Here is a 13947-nt window from a genome sequence, read left to right as displayed (position 1 = left end):
TTTTCTGACTCCTAAAAGATGAAAATATTGTCGAGCGTTTCTTTTACACTCGTTAAAACAAAATTAAAAGACGGTCCCCTTATAGCCCTTTTCTGACCGTAAAAACAGGAAAAGATTGTCGGGTTTTTGTCGTTTCAAACTCGATACTGGAAATAAAACGACGTGTCCTTGATCGCTTTTTACTTTTCAGGTTAGTGGCACTAATCATGAAAGTACTCCTTGGTCGCAAAATCAAGCGGTTTTCCCAGGTATTATTTTATACTTTTTCGGGCTTGGGGGACACCAATTTACGAAAAAGTTCAACCTGGAGTTTTCTTAAGTTTTTCAGACTCTCTAAAATTGAAAAACGTCGAGTTTCTCCTATACTGGACTCGTTAAAATTTCACAGTAAAGGACCTGTTCAATTACAAATAGGAACGAACCACTCCTTCTTAGGGTTCGCATCAAAAATAAGTTGGACTCATCCGAAGGATGAGCTTATAATCAAGCATATGTTATCCTCCTCAAGCTTGTAAAAAATAAAGAGGTACTTGCCAGAAATGGTGGGGGAAAAGAGAGAAGAATGAACCTATTTGTTATCCTTTGTCTCAGAAGAATCCTTATTACCACTCTTGAACACGACACTTTTCATTCACCTGGGTTGGGAAATCCTTTGCCTCACAGTTGATCAAACCACATTGAAAGTCTTCAGCCGGGTTCCGGGGATTAACTTTGAGTCATTCGTCACCAAGCCATCTGTTGCGTCGTTATGTGTTCAAGAGGTCTACAAACAAAACTTTCATCTGCAAAATACCTTGTCATCCATTTTGACCATCCCTGAGTCAGTCCTTACAGCAACATTTCTTCAACTTGAACTATGATTTCATGTTGTGGGCTTACCTGCAACGGGTCGCTTTCTATCGACATCAGCACATTATCTAGAGAGATGACTTAGAAATCGTCAATACCTTGAAGTCTGCATGCATCAATGGCAGGTTTCTCGCCTTTGACGTCAGTTTACATCATTGAATTTCGATCAAAGGATTCCGTGAAATGTTCGACATCAACTCATTCATTCACATCTCACGGATTGTACTGGGTACTTTGAGAACCATTGACATCACTGGTGGTCTCTCTCACACTTGTTAACAGTTTACATCATCGACTGGTAATCAAGTGGTTTCTACCATGTTCGACATCAACTCATTTATTCGCATGGCTAGAATCGTACCAATTCGGGAAGTAGAAATGAAGACCCTGGATCTAGTTTCCACCATCCAGGCTGCGAGGAGTTTTGTATTCATTATATAGTAGACCAATTATAAACAGATGGCTGCGTCCATACTGTGTCTACACAAGTCTATGATTATGATGTACTGCAAAATCATTCTTGTATCAGAGCAGTAGTTAGTCTATTAGTTAAAGTTTTTGATCTGAGTATGGGAATTCCTACCTCAGCGATGATATAATCTTATACATGTATTTTGTGTTGAAAATTACAGGTTCTGACCGGGCTCTCCACGAGATAATCCTTGGAATGATAAAGCGCTTCACCCTTCCTAGATGATATAAAAACCCTAATCTACTACAGGCTTCGCACTTTAGGGGGCAATCTGTTACACTAAAAAATGTCACCATGACTATTTGCAATTAGTATGGCTCCATCAATGGTCATACTATCCTCCTTGGCAAGTCTCATACCTCTGCTCTCCATGTCAAACTCCAAGAAAGAGAGAAAGTCTTTAAAAATGTATTTATCTCTGGGTACGCAGATTCTCTCAGCCTTACCTGCGTGTATGCACCTCAAGTTCACAATACCTGCGTACTTGTACGCTCTGTATGTAAAGGGGTGGGTGCGTACCCCTGTAAAGGTCAAAAGGCGCGAGTTTCATCTTAAAAAAGTTACTTGTGGTCATTTCTAGAGCATTCTAGAAGGTTGTTTGACGTGTATTGAGCGCCTCCAGATGGTTCATGTATCCCTATGAAAGAGGAACTTATCCCATCAAGAGGGGAGCTATCCCATCCAAAGAGGGGCTTATCCCATTGATGGTGGACCTGAATAACTTCCTCTTGAGCACTATAAATACAGGCATTGGGCCAGAAGGAGGGGAGGTTGAAAGCTGAATATTCCTAAGGGTATATGCTGCTGGAATTAGGACTTCCTTGTAGAAGCTTGTGAGGAAAGATTCCCATCCTTTCTTGTTTCATTTGGAAGTGGGTGAGCTTATCAAAGTAAAGGAGAACTCTTGATGGACCCTAGGAGGGACTTGCGCAACACCAAGGCTCAGGTTGTAATGGTTCCTTTTGTTTCCTATTAATGAAAATAAGTCCATTCTTCTCAATAACTTGTTATTCATGAGTTGTTTCATATACTCCTTGGTCTGTATGTTAAATATGTTTTATTTTATAAGATATTCAGGTGCTATTTAATCGTTTGATTGTTGGTGAATGCAGGTTTCGAAGTGAAGGAGGAGCTCATCCGGATCAACGAGGCTGGACTACTACAACAGTGTTGGACTACAGGTAGGATCTAAACACTTGATTTCTTGTATGGTAAATTCATGTTTAGAGAAGGATTGCTCTTATTTGTCTTGTTTGTCACTAGAGAGCCTTAAGCTCCTAGGGAGGTTGGTTTTGTCCGCAAAATCGACTCTTTCCGCCTGACAGGTTCACCTAATCAGGTTCCTCCACTAGTTCAATAATACTTGCCTCAAGCATCTTGTCCAATTCCAGGCAGACCTTTTCCTTGTATTTGGGATTAAGGAAATATGGCCTCTGCTTAATGGGCTTTGCATCCGATTTCAAAGTTATTTTCATCACACCCAATCGCAGATGATGCCTTTCAAGTTTGAAAATTTTGTAGGGAAAAGATCCTGGTATTCACGAAGTAACTCAACAACTTTATCCACTGTGGCATCATCCCAATAATCTTCAATCTTCGCGAATTTAGGCTCCGCTTCAGTACCAATGTTTACCTGCCTAGTTTTCAGCGGCACAGTAATATCTGGGTTCTCTATATACGAACCTTCAACCTCGCGGTGGCATTCCACTTCTGGGATATTTATATTTCTTAGATCCTCATCCTCCCCTTTAGCAGTCATGTTATAGGATTCAACCGCATGGCACAGCTGGGTGCTCCATCTAGTTGAAGCAATTCCAAATAATCCTACGGAATTTGAAATATCATTGCCTTAACCTCCTACAACACCTCATCAATGATTTCAAACCCCTCTTCAAAGCTGAAGGTAGTAAAAAATCCTTCTCTTAAGATATCCCACTCCACAGTGTTGTGGTAGAGCTCTGTTTCCAAATACCAATTCATAGGGATTATGTCTAGAGTGTAACAGAATAAATGCACCCATTCTGGCTATGGCTCCATTCCATACGCTTTAGCCCATTTTTCCAGATGATTGCACGAATAATTCCTCCCATCATATTTCTCAATTAACCATACTTTAGGGTGACAAAATTGCATCCTCATCATCCTCCTGTAATCATGCCACTCATCAAAGTTGTCTTTGTGTGTACCCCAACACCGAGCAGGTGTAGCGTGTAGTGCCAAATCCAGCTCCTGAGAGCGGTGATCCTCTAGAACTTCTCTTTCAAAAGAATAAAGAAATTTATCTATGTCAGTTAAACCATTGTAATAAAGTGAATTTCTTACCTCCGATGATATAAAGCACAACGATTTGGTCGTCATGTTGCAGCGTAGTTTGGATACTTCGTGCAACCTGTTTTGCCAATTTTCTAACTCTTTGTCTGAGTTTGAGGTACACGAACTTTTGCAGTCCCATGAAATCCATCCATCAACTGTTAGATTGACCCAATCTTGGTATTGTGCAATAATTTTGTAGATTTGATCCAAATCATCGTCACTTTCTTCATAGTCATGGACTGGCTCAGTATAATGTGGTCCTTCTGCAGTGTCCAATGGTACTACAATGCAGAGCGATTTTCTTTCAAACGACATTGTACGCTTCATCAAATTGATTACCCCATTCATATCAATAGGCCAGTCTATTCCAAGGAACGCGAGGTATGGATTGCTGTCATCAACAATTTCTATCACTTCAAACTCAGCCAGTGTGCACACACCTTCTATATCTACAGTAACTCCTAGAAATCGTCCCATAGGGATAATATTCTGTTGGTTTGCCATTCTCAGTTGAATCAGAGACCATTGCAGTGCAGGTCTATCCATTCTCTTCGAGGTCTATTTAGGCAATATGTTCGTGTCAGACCCCAAATACAAAATAACTTGGTCCATCTCATAGTCTCCTATTTGTGTAGTAAGCCTCATCTCACGCCCTGTTCTTGCCTTATTCTTACCAATCTTTTTGAATATGCAGGGTCCATCAGGAGAATTATCCTTACCGACACACTTGTTTATCAACTCCTGTAGTCCTTTCACAGCCTTGCTATTGCACAGTAGTTTCATACAAGTCTCTAAGAAGGTGGTAAGCATATAGGAGTCAACCTCTGTAGGCACACTGGTGTTTGGTAGTGTGTTCTGACTCCCTGAGGTAGAGGCTTCAGTGAAGCTTTTCTTCGCTTCCATGAATGTTTCCTTCACATGCTCTAGATCAAAACTAGTCTCTTTTTCTGGGGCCTTGCAGACACATCCACCTTCTTCAGGCTGTTTTCTCTTATCGTCACTAGTCGTGATCTGGCTTCACAGCACGATATTCACATTCAGATCCTCTTCGCGGGGCTCAACTCTCATCATCTGTAAGTTTTGGGTAGGATGCTGAGGCTATGCCTTCTTCTCCTATATCTTGGCCATCAACATAGGAAATTCTTCGATTATGTGGTAAAACTGAGTGAAGTATTAACATGATGAGCATGTATGATTCATGCTCTCCTGCACATAGTGTCCTGGCATTTCGTAATTGTAGAAAATGACCTGCCCATGACCCCTACCAGGTCCACCTCCTCCTCAACCTCATTCACGTCTCTAATATCCTCCATGCACTGCCCCAATGCCCTGATCTGGAGGCTGATGTTATACTTGCATTTGATGTGTAGGCATCCTCTCCATCATTAATTCATAGCTTCGACAGTGGCACTCATTGTGGCCCACCGATTTGCAGAAATCATAGAACAATTGTTGTGGTGTATATACAAACTTTTGCAGCAAATGACAATTATCTGTGACATTTTTTCCGGCCACTTGACAAATAGCACACCATAATGCATGCCCCGCACTTGGTCTTGCTAGATCTTCCTGCCTCAAGGGCATTGGCCCCCTCGCTATGATGTAGTTCGTGAAGATAGGGCAGTGATAGTTATCATGCCCTTGGTTTGTAAACTTGAGACACCAAACTTCTTCGCGCACCTCTAGTTGCGCCACTTTTTATTTTTTCAATCTCTACAGTTCCAAGCAAAGCTTCTGCAACTCTGCGTGTATCTTCTGAACCCCCAAAAAATCATCCTGAATAGGAGTTTCATGCAATCTCATCGCAATTTCCAGGGCTTTCGCCTGAGTTCCTATATTTTGTTGTGATAAATCAATCCTTAAGTGGGGTAGGAGCACAACTATAAACCAATCAAGGTGTTGAATATCTGTGAGATTCATATTAGCTTCGCAGATCTCACACTTCAGTCTTTGATCTAGCTCCCTTTGCGTTTCACAGGGTCTCATCATGATTTCCTTAAATCCAATTACTGATTGTGAGGAAGACTTAGGCTTACCAAATTCCTTGTTCAAAACGGTATGAGTATCTGCTAATGATGCCAACGGATTATCAGTGCAGTACTTAACGTACCATGTCAGTGCACGATCCTGCAGAGCGGTAACCAATTGTGCCTTATTTATATTATCATCCATAATTTGTTGTGCTTTTCACACAGCCTTCACAAAAAACCAAAATTGATCTGGATCCTCACCTCATAAGCCCTTGAAAACTGGCAACTTCATTATATTTGACATGTTGACCAACGGTTGTGGCAGTGTGGGTGAAGGTGTATTTTGTGGAGGTGAAGGTGGAGGTGGTGTGGATGGATGATGTATTCACAGAAAACACTACCTTATCAACTGGACAACACTCTGTGGTGAAGCCTATGATACTCCCTTGTCATCACTCACTGGAGGTTCAATCAACGAGCTATATTTAGGGCATGTTATCCCCCTATCCGTGAAGAGCTTCCTACTTCACGTAGCTCCAAACATCAAGGGAGTGGCATAACCCATTTTTCACATAACAAATCTTAATCCAAGTATTCAAATATCATAGATATTTACCTCGTGGTCCTTTGAAGAAGCATCGCTTTGCTTCACTGTAACCGACTGAGGTGTCGACTACGAACTCTGTAGAAAATCCTCCTATAACTCTATCAAGCAAATGGTCAACAACACGCAAGATCTTATCTTCAGAAGCTTCTAGCCTTCGCACTAATTCTAGAGTCCACACTATTGGACCGTCAAGCTTCCACCTCCCTTGGCCGTCTACCAGTTTAGCTATCCACTCTTATAGTTCAATCAGGAAGGTGCAGAAGAAAATTTCATGTATTTTTGTGTACAAATACCTGTCCATCCACTATTCTTTGGTCAGCAACGGATTCTTGTTTTCCTGCACCACGAATTCATGGATCTTGCTATCCAACCACTTCTCGATTTTATTCTTGGTCAGATTCTAGTGATGCGACATCACACATCTCTTTATGCAGATCCCGATCCTGGCAACGAAACCATTTGTTGGATTAGGGGGTCTAGATGCATGTTCAAATTTAGTTGCACCAAACAAATCCCTACACTAATGGCCCTTTTGGCATCAATCTACGGTGCGCGGACTAAAGTCTCACCGGAAGCAGTATGGAGGGATGCTAGAACCAAGTTTTCGCACCCAGAGGTTAGTGTGATGTCCTTATGTGACCTAGATATGCCTTTGCACAGATCTTTAAGCAGTTATGGCTTATGACAATAACTTCCTTGAATCAACCTCTAGACCTCTGTGAAGGTCTACTACTGGTTTTTGCAGACCTTGAACAGGCGAATTAGCTACTTACGTGCACCTGTTGATGCCACAAAAATCATTGTTTCAACATTGGGGGATAACCACCCGGTCCAGACCTTAATACAACTCCTTTCCCGTTTGGTATGGTGGCTCCGACTGGATATAATGGGACCAGTTTCCCGATAATGAATAAAAGGGGATGGATGAGTGATTGGTTTCTAATAAATGATAATGAGTGGATGACTTAATCTAACAGCGAAAACATAAATGACTATTCTATCCCGGGAGGTTTCTATCCTTTTAAGTGCAATGCTTGATGATCTCTGTTCATCGAGAGGCATATAGATGACTCTATACAATAAACATAGACATTCATTCACTTAATGATTGATTTGTTCAAATAGTTGAACAAAGTGATTAACAAAACATTGTTACACTTATCCTTTTATAGTACCGATACATGTATGATAAAAGAAAAGCATGTTGTAAACATCCAGTAGTGGAAATTATAAAGAATGTTGTTAAAAACACACACATATATCCGATAATAGCAAGAGCGATCAAACAACAGTTCGCATAAAAAGAATGAACTCAGACATAGATAGTAGTACCATATGAGCTACAAATCATTCCCAACATCAATCACTATTTGAATTCCTTCTTCCGACTCAGAAATATTTTTAAATAAAGGCAGTAGTGCGCATCCACATAAAAGCTTCGTTATCAAAATTGGAATAATTGGCCCAGTCTTTATAAAAAAATATGCCTAAAGTACAGTAGTGCAACTTCAGGTTTAATTCATATACAAAATCTTACGACCCTTTCCAATGCATTGAAAGGGTCTATAAATACTTGATTAAAACTAACTAACTATGAAATTAAAATGTTACTTAATTGGTACAACTAGATTTGGAGTATCTTCCTCATAGCAATCTGGCAGTCGGAAACATGATTCATCACTTTGGATATTTGCCTTTCGACCTGAGTTGGCATATTGCTAGCACTGGTTCCACTTCTGGGGGTCGGTTGAGACGAGAATTGAGTTGAGCAGCATAGGTGGCATCTTGTATATCAGGAATGATACACCCGATTGCATCTGTCAGGCACTTGAGGGCGACTCTATGGCTGTATGGTTTTACTAGGAACGACCAATACGTGTCCCAAGTCAAACTATTAATACCTGCGATCAATCTCCCATTTTTTTCCAGCTCTTGATAACATGACTGCTCCAATGTTTTAGTCGATAGTAATTTACCTGGGGTACATTGAGAGATCATGTTAGATAAGTAGAGAGTATCATTAATCAATTCAACCAAATTACTTGTGGTTAATTTGCATCTGGAAACTGCTATCTTTGCCTTCATTAACTGGGACTTCTATTCCATAAATAGGATCTCTTTATGGGATTCTAAGATTTTTGGCAAATTAGCTGCCTGTCCCTCATCAGTGTCTTTCCACTCAATAAAATTTGTCAAGGTCTCATCGGCCTGCTCCAAGTCTATTCTAGCATCAACTGATTTATCGATTATTGATGTTGTTATGTCACATAGGGGTTCTGCTTGAGCGATTTTCTAACATAATAGTCTTATTTGTGTTACCAATGCTTTGTTAATATGTAGTGCTTCTACTTTGAACTCAACAGGCTGCGGAAGATTCTTGGAATTTTCTATTTGGCCTGATAATTGAGCAATTTGCTCATCTTTCGACTTCACCATTTGTTCATTCATTTGATTTTAATTTTGCCAATGCTTCCGACAACTCTTTCTGCTTTTGAATTGCACTTGAATCAATCCTTTGTTTCTCTTCCTGCAATCGTTTATTCAATTGATTATTAATTTGTTGCTACGTAGACAACTGCTATTCAAGTTGCTCTGCTTTCTGCTATACCTCCGATAACTATGCTTGTAGTGAGGCGATTGATTGGTCCTTTTCTCTTAACAGATTAGTCACTTCTGATGCCTTGTCCATGGTGGCTGCCGAATAGGCTCCAACATATTGGGACAATTTTGTTAGGTCATCAGAAGGATCAAATTCCTCTTTCCAAACCACATTGGCTGTCACTGTTTGTTCAGGGAATAGGGAAGGTTGATCAGTCCTTCTCCTTTTCCATTGTCGTTTTACTATAGCCCTGTGCTTTGGGTTGTAGAAGACATCTAATGGAGGTATATCCTCCACTTGCAAAACGATATGATCTGAAGGATCTTTGGGAATTATCTCTATTCCTGTAGTAGGGGGTGTGCTGCTGGTTCCACTTGGAACCTCTTTTGATGTTGTATCCTGTGTATCAGCCACTTTAGATGTATCGACTTCCTTTGAGCTCTCAATATTGCCTATGATTGAGTCGAATTGCTGCCATTCCTAGAGCAATTTCAGGTCAATCTGGGCATCTACATTCACGTCCGTGCTACTCTGCTCCTGCTCTTTCCTCTGCACTTCCTCCTGCTCTTTTGTTTGGATTTCTCTAGCAATTACTGATGTAGTAGGAGGTCGTTGTTCAGGCTCACTTGACTGTGTCATCGGAGCCATTGCTAACAGATCTAGAGGCAAAGTTTGCAACCTCTACTCTCTAAGTTTGTTAAATTCAACTAACCCGTCGTCATGATATCTCATTCTGGCTAGTGCTTGAACCTGAAATAGCGACTCGGCTGAGGAGAACAGGTCATCAAACTCATCATCTTTATGTTCAAATTTAGTGAGTTTTGCTTGTTCAAGTGCATTATAGGCGACTTTGTTTGGATCAAATCGCCTGTTAGGAAGAGTGGCAAGATTCAGTGCATTAATCTTATCTGCTTCTTTCTCTGCATGTTTATAGTCATGCAGAACGTAAATGCCACACCTTAAAGGAAAAGGAGGCCAAACCTGCTTCTTTTTATTCCTTAGAGTCTGTGTAACTCCTTCGGATGTAAGCTGATATGCTACCTCTCGAGCTATCAGTTTGTCTGGTGTATACAAAGGGAGGACATGAGGCTTGGCATGGCTGCCGAAAACTCTTACATATGTGAATTTTTCTTCTCCGAACCATCTCCCTATGGTGGTCAAGTCAATCTTTGTTTGTGAGGAAACCTTAGGAGCAGGTTTGTCAAAAATGGCATAGTGAATGGGAAACATAAATCCATTGCAAAATTGATATAGGTGGTGTTTATAGTGGGCTTTCCACAACTTCTTATGGTATATATGAATGGGCATGGGGTCCTGTGGAGTCCATCTCCACCCCAGCACAGGAAATTCAGAATTAAAATAGAGGGTATCCAAGGTGTAGGCACTATAGTAAAATGGGGGAATGAACCTTTCAGTAATGCAGGATTTGTTTCTGAATTCAAGAACTGTTGTTGCTAACTTATCAGACAATATATTTCTGTAGGAATTTACAGGGTAAGTTCCTCAGAAAGAACACCAAAAGGACACCGCTCACAACCAGATCTCAAATCAATACACCAGTATTTTTGACGTGGTTAAAACCCTCAAAGTGCAAGGAGGGAAACCGTCCACAGCCTGTCCCAACGTGGGTACTACAGGCAATTTATTAATCAAAGAATGAAAAATTACATAAGCTTCTCTCATGCACGGATTACCCGAACAATGACCCTCCATGCGCTTTAAATAGAACTCATGGACCAATCGGGTGTCAAGCCACGGATCAAGTGTCGGTAATATCGAGGTGAGATTGAACCGTCGGATCACTACATATTGTGACCGTCGGATTGTAAGTTACAAAATGTACAACGGTAAAGAAAGACACTTTACCTAACTCTATACCTAACTCTATACTAGACCAAGTTGAACTTAACTATATCCTATGTGTCGGAATATCCTAACATCCCCCCTTAAGAACAACTTGGGATAGGATTGAAGGATTTACAAATATGACACAATAGGAGAAGGAAGGAGGCACTAGAGCCTATCCCCCCTTAGTGACAACTTCCTGAACTCCAAGCATATATCGAAGTCTAGTGAACTTCGCCTCTGTGAGAGCCTTTGTGAAGATGTCTGCAACCTGATCATCTGTTGAACAATATTGCACTTCAAGAACATGGTCATGAATGTGCTTTCTGATGAAGTGCATGTGTAGTTCAATGTGTTTGTTGTGCTGATGCTGGACTGGATCTTTGCATAGCTGAATGGCACTTTGATTATCACACCAAAGTGTGGTTGGATGCTGCTGCTCAAAGCCAAACTCTGATAGGATCTGACGAAGCCACAAGGCTTCCTTACTAGCTTCCACGGCACTACGATACTCTGCTTCTGCTGACGAAAGAGAAATGGCAGCCTGTTTCTTACAAGCCCATGTAATAGGTCCTGAACCAAGAGTGAAGACATAACCGGTAGTAGACTTCCGATCATCAGGGTCACCAGCCCAATCAGAATCAGTGAAACCAACTAATAGAGGAGCTGCTTTGGCACTGTAATGAATCCCAAACTATACTGTACCTCGAACATAACGAAGTATTCTTTTAGCTGCTTTCCAATGACTTTCACGGGGGTTTTGCATAAAACGAGCAACAAGGCCAACAGCAAAGGAGAGGTCAGGACGAGTATGGGTTAAATACAAGAGTTTTCCTACAAGTTGACGGTATAAGGTAGCATCAACTTCAGGAGAAGTACAAGAGACTGAAAGTTTGACTCCAGACTGAAAGGGAGAAGGGGCTGGCTTACAGTCTTCCATGTGAAAATGACGAAGAATATCACAAGCATACTTGGACTGGGAAAGGAAAATACCCTCCTTGGATTGCAAGACTTGAAGACCGAGAAAATAGTGTAAGTGTCCTAAGTCTGTCATTTCAAATTTCATTTTAAGGCTGGACTTCACATGGTTTATAAGGTTGGGATCACTACCAATAAGAATAAGATCATCAACATAAAGAACAAGGATGATAAGAGAGTTGCCCACTTTCTTGGTGTAGACAGTATTGTCAGAATAACACCTAGAAAAGCCAGATTCTAAAAGAAAGCTATCCATTTTGGCATACCAAGCCCGAGGAGCTTGCTTGAGACCATAAAGGGATTTCTTAAGTCAACAAACAAGGCTGGAGTCTGTTTGTATGAAGCCAATGGGTTGTTCCATATAGATTTCTTCCTGCAAGTCCCCATGCAAGAAGGCAGATTTAACATCCATCTGATGGACTTCCCATTTTAAAGAGGCGACAAGGGAAAGAACAAGGTGGATAGAGTTCATTTTGGCAACAGGGGAGAAGGTTTCAGTGTATTCAATGCCTTCAACCTGCGAAAAACCCTTAGAAACAAGACGAGCTTTATGTTTATCAACTTTCCCATCTGGTCCATACTTGGTTCTGTAAACCCATTTACATCTAACAAGTTTGCGTCCCTTTGGTAGAGGAACAAGATCCCATGTATCATTTGTCATCAATGAATGATATTCTTCATTCATAGCTACTTCCCAATGTGGATGGCCTGAAGCTTCTGCAAAAGTGTCAGGATCATGATTTACTAGAGCTTGAGCCAGTAAAGAAGAGGCTCTTTCAAACTGAGAACGTGTACGTTGTTGATCTATAGGATCATCGGCAAGATCACCTGCTGCATCCCGAGTAGCACGGACCCATCTTGGAAGTTGAGGATCCTGAGAAGGTGGGGGAGGATTATCATCCTCACTTTCATCATCTGAAGAAGAAATGTTTTCAAAAGTAGAAGAGATAGGAAGAAGTGGCACATCCGCCGGACTAGGCTCACAGGCCGATTTATTTTCATCAAATTTTACATCTCTTCTAATGATAACATTTTTGGACTTAAATGGAATAAGTCTATAACCTTTTACATCTTCAGAATATCCAACAAAAGTACATTTCTCACTCTTAGGTTCTAAAGATTTATGCTTTTCATCTGGAATATGGGCCCATGCTTCACTTCCAAAAACACGAAAGTGACTTACATCTGGTTTAATGGAACTCCAAGCTTCTTCTGGAGTGATATTCTCTAGAACCTTAGTAGGAGTGCGATTGATTATATAATTTGCATAGTTAATTGCTTCGGCCCAAAAACTAAGACTGAGTCCTTTAGATTGCAGCATACAATTAGCCATTTCCTTTAAGGTGCAATTTTTCCTTTCAGCTACACCATTTTGTTGTGGAGTGTATGGAACAGTATGTTGCATTTGAATTCCATTTTCAGTGCAAAAGTTGATGAATGTGTTTTTAACATATTATCCACCATTGTCAGTTCTTAGCTTAAGAATTTGATGTCCAGATTGTTTTTCAACAAAGGCTTTGAAGGCCAAAAAAGTGTTAAATACTTCGCTCTTGAGTTTTAAGAAGTATACCCAAGTGCGTCTGGAGAAATCATCAATGAAAGTTAAGAAGTACTTGCAGCTAGAGAATGAAGCAACAGGAAGTGGACCACATAAATCAATGTGCACAAGCTGTAAAGGGGCTGAGGCGTGCCAAGAGGCACGTTTGTCAAAACTGTCCCGATGATGTTTTCCGAGTACACATCCGGAACAAACACCATCTCTGCAAGATACCATAGGAAGACCTGTCACCATATTTTCTTTACATAGATGCTGAAGGGAGCGATAGTTTAAGTGACCAAATCGCTCATGCCAAAGTTTGCTCACTTCATCATTATGAGCAACAAACACTGAGGGAAGATTTGATGACCCAAAGTTGTGAAACTTATACAACCTTGTGGAATCATCAGCAATACCAGTAGCTAGAATCTGTTTAGGATCTCTTAGATCCTTGATTACAACATCATGAGGTGAAAATTCAACAATTTTACCTTCACCTGAATGAGTTATCTGATATACAGATAGAAGGTTGCAGGATAAGGTTGGAACACATAATACATCATTAAACTGACCATTGTCTAGATGAACAGTTCCAGTCCCTACAACATTGAGAGATCTATCATCACCAACATATATATTTTTGGTGTTACAATCATTTAAAGAAGAAAACATGGCTTGGTTTTTGGCCATGTGATAAGAGGCTCCAGAATCAATGAGCCACTCATGAGAAGGAGAAGAAGAAGATACATTTAATGCATAACCAGACTGAGATGATTG

Source organism: Pinus tabuliformis, chromosome 9 (genome assembly GCF_031772625.1).
Source record: "Pinus tabuliformis cultivar Carrire ecotype Pingquan chromosome 9, CPIR1, whole genome shotgun sequence".
NCBI lineage: Eukaryota > Viridiplantae > Streptophyta > Pinopsida > Pinales > Pinaceae > Pinus > Pinus tabuliformis.
This window is presented reverse-complemented; position numbering follows the sequence as displayed.